This window comes from Numida meleagris, chromosome 1 (genome assembly GCF_002078875.1).
Source record: "Numida meleagris isolate 19003 breed g44 Domestic line chromosome 1, NumMel1.0, whole genome shotgun sequence".
Classification (NCBI taxonomy): Eukaryota; Metazoa; Chordata; class Aves; order Galliformes; family Numididae; genus Numida; species Numida meleagris.
Genome location: NC_034409.1, coordinates 16,667,110 through 16,679,141, shown reverse-complemented (window position 1 = coordinate 16,679,141; position 12,032 = coordinate 16,667,110). Strand labels below are relative to the sequence as shown.

Sequence of the window (12,032 nt, the reverse complement as noted above, 5' to 3'; positions counted from 1 at the left end):
ATTTCTTCTGGAAGACCAAAGGCTGTTTAAGTAAAGAATAACGATAGCAAATCAGGAATGGATAATGTAAAGTATGATAGGATAAACTAGAAATAAAGGAAAGTATGCAATCAGACCTATGGAATAAGAAAGGAAAAAAGAAGCGGACAGTTGACTGAGCAGGACAAGAAGAAAAAAGATGCTGCAACAAAAGGAAAGAATGGCACAGAAAACTACTCATGCAGGGCATGAAACTGAACTCAATGAAGCAGGATTAGAGAGGATTGGACTGTTACAGAAGGGAGATAACAATGTCAGGAAAAAAAATGGTTAAAAAATACAGTGGTTAATGAAATTATAATGAAGAAGATGAAGCAGTCAACTGGCATCACATAGCATGTCTCCATTAAAAAAAAATAAGAAAAATATAACAAAAAACTTTCATGAGAAGACACGAGTCAAAGCTATGGAAATATTGCATTATTTCATGGTATTTCAATAACATGACATGTTCATATGTCCATGAATAATGAACATGTCATTCATACTGCAGAAATGTGCATTTTAGTTTCTGTTAAGAAAACAGATCTGAGAACCAATAACTCTTCTCCCAGATGAAATTAAATGTATATTGCTTAAATTTCTGGCTAGGTTCCAGGCCCTGATTATTAAGTCATGTTACTTTGGTTTAAGAAGTAGGTTGATGGCCATGGTTCAATTTACAAAGAAATACTCTGGCAGTTTTTTTTGTTGGTTGGGTTTTAATCTTGTTTTCTTCTTTAAGAATACTACATATTATCAATCTTTTAACTTTTCCATATTCTGGGCATAATTAGTACCTGAAGAATTTTGTCATTTTTGTTATAGAACATGAAATTTCCCTCCAATATTTTTAAAATCAATGTTTTTCTTGAACGGAATCTCAATGTTAATTTATATGAAACCTGCTAAAGTATAAGGTACTTCTTTTCTATAGTGTGAATATTCTGCTACAATATAGTTAACAGAAACTGCATTCTAATTCAGCAGGAACTAGTACTCCATTAAGATTATGGGGAGGAGAACTTCAGACTCAGTTCATAGAAAACAGCAAACTGAAATTGTTTCTTCAAGGGCCATTGTGGAAATGAAAACAAGGCTTGAATTCTACTTATTCTCTGAGCTTGATGTACTGAGAATAGCTGCTTCAGTGACCATGAGAGTGCAGCTAATAGAAGTTTAACTTTCTCTAGGACTATACAAACTGGACACATTACTAGGTAAAAAAAATGAATGCAGATTTGCCAAGCTGAACATCAAATTGTACATGTGCAAACAACACACTTCCCTCATTAGATAAGCATTACAAGTGCACAAAAAGTTACTAGTTCAACAATTAGCATTTATAGCAATGAGGAAGTCTCACGTCAAGGTATGTCTGACAAACTGTGAGAGACAGAAGAGTAAAAAAGTGTGAAGACAGACTCAAAAATGTATGCACCTCAAGAAAAAAAAAAGCCCTGGAAGGTTATGAAAGACTACTGCATGTACAATTTGATGTTGATTATATTTAACTAATGAGCCTTGTGTGGGAAGCTGGAATAGAAAGACAGCATCAAAATCATTTCAGTAGCTAAGTATCCTGTCTACAAATTCATGTTGAAAATCATGTAAAATTAATAAATAACATGCTAAAAATAGATCAGGAAGAGGAATCCTGTGATGATTCAGGCAATAGACAAAACAAAAGCTCCCTGATCAGGTCAAGAAGCTCATTAGCATGCATCTTTCATGCATATGCCTCTGCAGCTCTTGGAAGTGTTGTGAACATCTATTATTTAAGATCTACTGACTCTTTTGCACCTGAAAAGTGTTATTTCCTTAAGTAAGTTCCCAGCTGTAATTTTGTGGTCAATAGTTCTTTCATGGAATTTCCCTTCTGAAGTGCTCTAGTATCTCTCTGCTAGACTTCAAGGGGATGAATATGAATGTCTGCATTACTTAGAAGGATTTTTTTCTATCACCCCTCCACAAGAGGAAACTTGTAGAAACCAAAATCTACTAAATAAGTGAGAATTCGAACTGTTTGTATTCTAAGGACCTGTGTTGTTTTTTGTTTTTTTTTTTAAGTTCTTTTTGCTTATTAAAAAAAATAATAAAAGGAGTAGAAATAAAAGTGATGAACATGGATAAATACATATGGTAAAGAAAAAGTCTGAATATAAAATGAATTATTACAGGAATCCAAAGATAAACCTAAAAAAACTACTTCAAAGTTCAGAAGAATTGCAGATATTCAGGTTACCTAATACATTACAGAAAATTAAGGAACAAACTTCTGAAATTTGATACATTTTTCTCCTGAACATTTAGAAGTAACCGAGATACTGGAAGAGACTGGTTTTTGCAATAATTTCCATGCATGGAAGAGTCCTTCACACTATCCATGTGTGCTCTGTCACCACAGCAATTAATTGTATTTCATTTTGCTTTTATTTCTTTCTTTCTGATATTACAAAAGCAATAATGGTAGGCCAGATTCATCACTGACTTAACTTAGCAAACCATGGTGACGGTACTTATAAGCCTGTTTCATTTGAGGAAGTGATTATTTCAACCTAAGTTGATTCTCAGTCATTCATTAAACTGTGTGTTGTTTTGGTGTTAGGGGAAAAACATTACATCATACCAAATGCTATGAAGAAAATCAAGTCCGTCCCAGCTGAAACCAGAATCCATGGGTACCAAAGAGGAGGACGAAGGTCTACTGCACTGATAGAACTGCACCATTCATACTGGCTGCTGGCTTGGAGAGTGGGGGAGTTGACATAGTCAACTGCTGAATATGTCTGAGACGTCTTCTACAAACAGCATATGGATTCTTCTCCTCATTTCCTCTCCCTGCTTGACTAATTAAGGTACAATTAAACTCAGGACAGTAAGTTGTTTTTTTTTCCTCTGAACTAGAGTATTGAATAAATCAAGTTGGAAAGTCAAGGTCAGTTCCTCATTTGTAAAATTACTAAAGAATTATTACTCAAGTGATCTTAAATATGCTTTGAAGATACAAAAATATTTGTATTTAGGTTCAGTTGTTGTTGGGGTTTTTTGAGTAATAATTCTGCTTTAATTTCATTTTCTTAAATGCCAGTGTGATTGACAGCTTTGAAATTCCTCAGATCAATCTAGGGAGCTTAAAAAACATAAATAGGATGCATTACTAAACTTTGCTGTCCTGATAATGAAGCTACCAGAACAATTCTATTTTGATTTTTACTTATCAAATCAAAGTATTTAGTTAATAAGATTGGAGTGGACATAATCAGGAATCAAACTGTGTCTGTTAGAATCCCCTCTGGGAAGTAGTGTTTCACTCCTATCACAGGTAATTTTCCTTCTCCATCCATACTGACATTTGCACCATGCAACTGGAGGCTCTGCCTCCAGCCACTATTCTTTTACTAAATTCTGAAACATTTATATCTCTTGCCTGCCATTCTCTACCAAAAATAAAAAGGTCAATACATTCTCAAATACTAATGGAAAAATAAAAATTATCTGAAAATATTCCTCTCACCTCCCGTGGATTTTCTTTTTTAGCCATGAGTTTTGTCACTACTTGGTCTTTTGTTATTGTTGTTCACGTTAGAAGTGCACAGTCCCTGTATGCAACCCTTGCACAGATATCTATGTTTTTCTGGATCTGATCAAATGCACAGCAGACATTAGTGCCAAAATCAAAGCTCAGAATTAAATCTTAGGAATTTAGACCATTTAGAAGGGCATCCAAGAATACCATAAGTTAGTCTTGAGTGAAATATATATTTTTGAATCAGTAGAAACTGGATAAGACTACAATTATAGTCCAACAACATTACACTTTAAATTAAATTAAACTTGTTTAATAAAGAAAAAAAACTTAAATTTGTGAAAACAGAAAAAGGAAGATAAATCAGTACTGGAACCCATCTTCTATACAAGAGGTCAGGCACTTCAGATGTTCCTCCTACTTGGCACTGATGTTGTTGATTTAAAAAAAAAACCACACCTTGTATGGTTATTTATTTATTTATTATTTTGGTGGATTGAATGACATTTCATTAATGATTAATTAGGAAAATATTCATCATTTTGAAGTTTGAGTCAAAGTTATGAAGTTCATAATATTGTTAAAGAAGATTTGCTTTTAATATTTCACAGCTTTGTGGGCTTCAGGTATAAACACTGTTCAAGTATATTCTGTTTTTTTCTTAGTGTGGACAGGAGGTTCTTCTAGAGTTTTAGAAGCTGGATAATGCTTTATGTTCTTCTGCCTGCGACATGGATCTTGGCAGGTATATGATTCTTCTACAGCAGTAGCCTATAGAAAAACATCAAAAGAAATCATTGTGATTTTATGTGCAATAATTTCAAATTACATACGAGTAAGAGCAAAATCACTCTTAAATTAAAATAAGTATAATATTTTACATTGGAGTTCAATAAACATAAATTTTAGGGGTAGGAAGGTAAAGTGTTTAATCAGATTTTCATCTATACTGTACTGAAACATTAAGATCTACTCTTTCTTAACATGGAAGCAAAGGAAAAAACAGACCTACATAGCCCTGCTTGGTTGCCTGTAGCAGAAGGGATTTTTGTCTAGGTTGGATTAACATTTCTCAAATAATGAAGTTATTTATTATAAGGAACCTATAATGAGTTCTTATGAGATTTATAAGATACCTAATAACTGATAATATTTTGAGTGTTGGTGAAAAATATTACAATATTTTTAATTTTACATATATTTCACGAAGAAGAGAAGTAAAGACAACCATAAAATACTTTTCCTTTCAAAATGTTAAAATGTCACTACTTCAAAGCATCACATTTTTTCTATAACCTGATGCATTAATTTAATATTTAGTTGGTTTTGAGATAAATTATTTTTTTCTGTACAAAACGAGGTCTAATACTCTGTAAATATTTACTGGATGGACTTATTTGTGAAATGATGAACTCTGGAGCACACTGAGGAGTAAGAAAATTTTAACCCGTGGTTTGTACTTCCAAAGTTCGTTGATGTTTATTACGTTCCCTTTATTAATCAATGCTAGGTCCACTAATTGCACAGGAATCATTCCTGTACCACATACTCTGCTGTAATTTAGCTATGCTTTACTTGCCTAGGTCTTTTTGCATATAAATATTCCCTGGGGCCCAATTAATATTTGAATATGCTTTGAGAAGTCTTTCTTATTCACTCTGCCACCTTATTGACTAAAATGCCAAGAGCTGCCCTAATCTTTTCTCTATAAGCTTTCTATTTATCTTATTTCTTTTTTTTTCTAGTTTTTCTCCTACACAATTTCAACAATTTCTTCCTGCTGGGTTGCTTTTAAAGCATTTTCAGTTTTGAACTGTAAACATATAAAAGCAATTACATTTTCAAAACACCCTTAAAAACTGAATACGCACTGGCCTTGTTACAGTATTTCAAGATTTCAAGTGTTTTAAGGGTTTTATGGTTGAGGAAAAAAAAAATGCTCCTACTACAGTTACACCTATGCAAGTATGATAGATAGCTCCCCAGAAGTCTGTATTCCTCTTCTCTTTAAACCTGTTCCCTTACATTCCCAGCCTGATAAAAAAGTGTACAGTGATAAAATGTTTCTAATTACCTGTACTAGAATCAGCAAATGTTTTTTGAATATGATGACTTATCCTGTCTGGATATATAGAATGCACAGGGAGTTTAGATGCGATTTTGTTTGTGTTGTGTTTTTTTTCTTTTTTTTGATTTGATTGTTCTTTAGTTTGCTTTCAAGTAGTGTGGTCTGTATTTGTGTGAATGGATAGAGAAGAACATTTATCTGCTTAAAAACTGTTTTCTTAAGGATCGAATCCTAACTTGCAACATATTGTACGGAAATGTCAGCAGCGGAAATAGTCTCTTATCCCATAAGAAAAAGAAGACCAGTGAACCTTTTGACTCTCATGCAGATCTTTATAAAGACCTCTGTCCTCTTTTCAGCTGGGACAGAGTTGATTTTAGTATCTGGTATGATGCCATGTTTTGTCTTTAAGCTAAAAACAATGTTGATAACAACGTTTTAGTTGTTCTTGAGCAGCGCTGCACAGAAACAAGGATGTTTAAGGTTTTTCAGCTTCTTTTCTGTCCTGCCAGAAAGGGGCCTGTGGGTTCGCAAAGCGTTGAGAGGGGACAGAACCAGGACAGCTGGCCCTAACTGGCAAATGGGATATTCCATACCAAATAACATCATGTAGAACTACAAAACTGAGGGGAGTTTGCCAGGGCAGCAGCTGCTGCTTAGGGATTGGCTGAGCATCAGTCAGCAGGTGGTGAACAACACCTGCATTGGCGTTAAGAGTCACTCAGTTCGTAGATATACAAAATTTCTCTCTTCCTTTTCTGTCTCAGTTTTTATCTCAACCCAGGAGGTCTACTTCTTTTTTTTTTTTTTTTTTCCAGATAGTCCCAGTAGAGGGGAATTAGTAAACAGTTGCATGGTGCTCAGCTGCCTACTGGCTTAAACCACAATGATATCAGAGGCCAGTGGTGGAGCAGGCCATCCTCTTGCAGCCCGTGGGAACCACACAGAGCAGATCCCCATGTGCAGTCATGGAGGAGCCCCTGGTGCTGCAGTGGATGTGACCTGAAGGCCACAGCCCATGGAGAGACTCTGCAGAAGCAGGACCTGGGCTAAAGGTGCAGCCCTGGGGAGAGGAGCCCACGATGGGGCAGGAGGGCTGGGGGAACTGCCACCTATTGAGACCCGTGCTGGAACAGTGCCTGAAGGGTGGGCCCTGTGGTACAGAGCCACTTGAAGAATTGCAGCCTGTGGGAAACCCACATAGGATCAGCTTGGAAAGGATAGCATCCTGTGGGAATGACCCCATGCTGGAGCAGAGGAAGAGGGCAAAGATGAAGGAGTGGCAGAGACAAGCGTTATGGACTGACTGAACCCCAATCCACATTGCAGTGCGCTATTTTCGGTTAGAAGGGAGCAGCCTGGTGTAGCTTAGCTACCCATCTGTGTGAAAGCACTGCAGTTTTTCTTTAACTGAAAACCTCACTTAGTTCAAGATAAAAGCGTATCAGTGGATGGAGAAAGTAGTTTAGAATAGTATACTATGAAGCAATTTGGCCCAGGTGAAGTAATTCTTCTATTTTTTTTCCTTTTTCCTTAATACTTGAAAATTCAAAATATTCATCTTCCACAGCTCAGTAAAAAAGACTTACTGATGACAAGTTGCAGCCTGAAAAACTGCAATGTGCAAGTATATGGATTTTTCATGGAGCCTTATAATGGATCTGATTATAGATGCCAGGTTATTTCATACACACCCACATAATATTCATCAGAAGGGAAAATCTAGGTATTGAGCAGCAAGTAGAATTCTAAATCAGACTGTGATCTTGAACTCTCTGAAAGGAAAATACAAAACATTGTATATATTGGGCTGATTTTAAATATATGGATAAAGTCATGTTGATGGTTGGTAAAGGGCAAATCACAAAAGTATTAACATCTCATTTCAAGGAATAAATTATTTTAATAAAACATCTAGAATTATGCTGATTGAAAGAAGAGTTGCAGGAGGTATAAGGAAGGGATATAGAACATAGATGTGAATAGAATTGAAATACATATTTACCTCAAGAAATATATTCATTCTTATTTATTGAAATTTAAAAACTTGAAATAGTGCTTCAGAAATCATCTAGATTCTCAGCTTCTACAAGTTGGCATTGCTTCATATATATTTTAATGTTAACAGTTTTTTGATCTCAAAACTCTAATTTCCATTCATAGTGATATTTTGTACTCAAAGAAGCCTGTGTTTATGAAAATGTCATTTAACAACAGTTTTCATCTTCAAGATTATGATTTTCATGTTCAGATCAACCTGTCCAATGTTAATTCCTTGATTTATGGTTTACAATTTAAGGTGTTACTTTATAACTGATAAACTTTTGTCTAACTCAGATTGAAATCTGAACCCTAGCCTCACCAAGATTGAGGTTTATATCTCACTATGCCTAAACAATTTTACCTTATTACAATAATCATCTGAAAACCAACAATACTGAAATTATTGTTGCATTGTAATGAAAAACCCAAGCATTATATTCCTTGCCATTATTTATTAATTAATCACTGTTATATTAAAATGGTGAAATTAACAAATATGTTCTTAAGTATTTAAAATATAACTAATAATTTTAAAATATTTATTACATGTAACATTTTAATGATCATATTCATTCATTATTTTTTTAATTAAATTGGGTCTTTGAAAAATACCTATATATGTTAACAGTCACCAATATTTTGTTGTTTTAAAAAAAAAATCTCCAGTACTATAGAGATCTACTGAGGCAACTTACAAAATAAAAAGAATGGGTATGAATTGAACAAGTAGTTTAAAGAATGATCCATCTTAGCTCTGGTCATAAAGTATAGGGTCACAGGCTTCTGGTGTGCACTCATAGTGGGAAAAGGGAATTTTTTAAAAAAAAAACAATGAAGAATGTGTGTTGTTGTTGTTTTCTCCGAACTTAAAAGACCTCCCTTTCCCTTACAATTTTATTTAAAAGATTTAAATAAGCGAATAATTACTATGTTAAGCATATTTATATAGTTTAACTGTATAATACTTTTCTATTTTTTTCCTAGAACATCATGGGAAGAGAAGATCTATTACAAGCATACACTGAATTGTGAGTTTATCCCACGTGAAAAGGTTACTTCAATGACATTTGTGAGTAGGAACAAAACTAAAGAAAGAACATGTTAGAGGTACAGCTCATGATAACAAGCAGTATTTTTGCAGATATGCAGGATCTAAGTGATAGCTACTCACTTGGAGCTGAGCCACACTGGCCTAATGGATGTCTTATTCCATATGGTGTCATACTCAGCAATAAGACTGGACAAGTTGGCTGTGGGGACTGCTGCTGGTTGGGGACTGGCTGGGCATTGGCTGGTGGGTGGTGAGCAATTGCATCACTTGGTTTATGTGCTTGTTTATCACTGTTATAATTATTTTCCCTTTTTCTGTCCTATTAAACTGTCTTTATCTCAACCCATGAGTTTTACCATTTTCTGATTCTCTGAGCAAACCCACTGAGGGGAGCAGTGAGTGAATGAATGTGTGATACTGAGCTGCCTTCTGGGTTAAACCATGGCAATAAAAATATGCTGCAGACATTAATTGATACTTTGTAATAACAAAAACAGACTGGATGTCCCATGTTGCACTGCTAACTTTCCTATCTATGGATATTTTGAGCTTAACAATTCTATGCCATTCGACTGTAAAATATTCATTTCTAATTACTGATCTTTTTACTGAAATTACTCATTTTTAATAATGAAGTAAAAAATGTTTTCATATGAAAATCTTTATAGGTAATTAGCAGCTATTTCACTTATCTTAATCTCTAAACTTGATAATGAAAATGAAATTTGAAAAATGATGAAATCTAAAATCTTTATTCTGCAATGAGGCAAAAATGGAAAAGTATTATCTTAATTCATTTCTGTGAACACTGAATGAAACACAAGAAAAAAATCTTAAATTTTTAGGTATCTTGGAAGCTTAATGAAAATATCCATGCCTTAGCATTGAGCTCCACTTTATTTTAGTTACAATTCATGCAATGAAATTTGGGGTGAAACTGGCACATGTTTGTTATTGATATTAACAAAGCAGTCTGAGGAGTCTTCTACTTTGTGTGCGTACACAAAGTAAACCTTGACACTAATACTATAAAGCAATTCTGATGTGGGTTTGTGAAAAAAAAAAAAAGCTAGTTTTAAAGGACTTGCATTTTTCTTAAGAGAAACCTACAGTTCTTCAAATCACAAAAGATCTCTTTCATCCTTCTGTGATACTGCCTGTCACTTTCTAAGTAAAGACCTATTTGTACAAAATGTAATAAACCTGAATGATCAAAGCTTACTAGCTAGTATCACAACTATCACATAATGGGACTATTAATATTTTTAAAGTTCATCTTAGACAGAAAATTCCTTTTCCTGTCATCTCTGCTAGTCCTTCTGCAAGAAACTGCACACATGCGGCTTGTGAGATGTGAGCTGCAAAATTATACAGTATTTTAATTATGGATACTGAATGCTGTTGTTAGAGGACACAGACATAGCTACTTTCATAGCAAACATAGAAAAATATTTTCCCTCCCTACCTGTGTTTACATCTGCACTGAAATTTGACAGGCTCTTTTTCACCTCTGCTCCCTTTCACTTGGATGGATACAGATTTGTAAGCACTCCAAGACCCTAACAAGGAGGAAATAGACAGCTTAGACATAATAGCCATTCTGAGATCATGTTAGAGGGTATTGTCACACAGATTAAGTCAGTGAGAAAAACATGGAAACCAGACTACGTCATCTAACTGATTCTTTCCATGCAATGAAAAAAGCTTCATCTTCTGACTATAGCTACAGAAAGAGCACTTCTATGTTGTGTATCATCAAAATGAATCCAATATCTCATCTCTAATCACAGCTAATCTACCACTCCAGTGCCGTATATACACCTGGGAATGGTTTAGCATGTGTGAGAAAAAAAATGTATTTTTGTCCAGTTGGACATTAACGCATATATACCATTGTTTCAGGAAGAAGGAACTGGAGACAGATCAGATAACACTATAGTCAGGTAACTGCTGAAGTCTGCTTTAGCTTAGGATTGATGACACTGCTTAATGCTTATGGAGCTGCAGAAACTCCCCTTCAGTGAAGCAAACATTAATTAAATCCATTAGCTCCAACGTGAGGCAATGCTTCTTTAGAATACATCATGCCCCTGTGATTAAGGTACCTGCCTGAGAGTTAGGAGAAATTACCTCAAATTCACTTTCTCCCTGCTTCAGGGCAAAGATTTGAACTCCAGTCCTCTAACTCACAGGTGAAGTTTTTACACACTAGGGTCTCAGGGTTTCTGAAGCAGAGCTCTCTTTTGCTGGAGCTATTCCAACTTTTATAAAATACATTAATAGCCGTATACAAATGAAATGGCTCTATCCTCTGATAGCTTAGAATGTTTAATACAAGTCTTTCTGAGTGGTTTCTTATCCCAACCCTTACTCTAGACCAGTTCTCTACTGTAATCTGTCACAGTTCCTGATCAATCATATTCACCCATGTATTCATCGTGTCAGTCCTAGAGGGTATATAAACACTTAATAGATATCAAAGGCCATCTGGATGTGAGACATCTGTTTGCCAGTCTCTTCTCCAGTGAAGACAGAGAACTCTTTTACATTAAAGAAACTGAGAGAAACCAACCTTTTTCCTCTCCAGAAATGTGATGGTTAAGGTATTTCCAAAAAAGGCAGGTTCAGATCCAGTTGTTTGAGGAGAAAAATGACTACCTTACCCAGAGTAAATATCCTCAGTGTTGTGTTTCAGAGAGGAGAGAATGAAAGCACTACTCGCTTCTTCATGGAAAGGCAAGCCTTTTGGTTATCTTCTGTTTTCTTTTTACACCTGACTTGAAATTTTTTGTGTCTCATGGAACGTTGTATGTAAATAAATAGTTTTTGTACTTTCTCATTTCAGCAAGAAAAATAAAAAACAAAAGTGCATTGAAAGTAAATATTTCTGTTCATTTCTTTTTCAGATTGATGATGGTACTGAGAGCCAACTGATAAATCTGTGGTGCTTTTTTTTTGTGACTCTGTATTCGTCCTATATGAAATAGAAGTTGGGAGAAACTGTTGGGAGAAAATTAAAAGTGATAATTTTCCTTCTAGTGTTAAAGAAAAATTGTCTTAATATCAATCTTTGTGCTTTATATATAATTCATTAGGCAGAGATTGTTTTCCTTCCCTACTAAATATAATTATCCCAAAAGCTGGCTATCATGCAGAACTTTTCTTAGCTCAGATTTTGTATCTAACTGCCGAGAAATAATATTATGATCATACTTTCCCTAAAAATAGGTCTGATAAAAATATAATCTTAGTTTATCCATCTTACTCTCACAGTTCTCTATGATTTATACAGGTTTTTCCTAAACTGGTTTTAAGCCAAGTTA

At 34.7% G+C, this 12,032-nt stretch overlaps 1 long non-coding RNA gene across 1 annotated transcript; it reads left to right on the top strand.

Moving 5' to 3' along the window:
• On the top strand, positions 2,643-9,158 carry LOC110392832. The gene is made up of 3 exons (XR_002434639.1): positions 2,643-2,876; positions 4,213-4,292; positions 8,643-9,158. It is a non-coding gene; the product is annotated as an uncharacterized LOC110392832 (long non-coding RNA).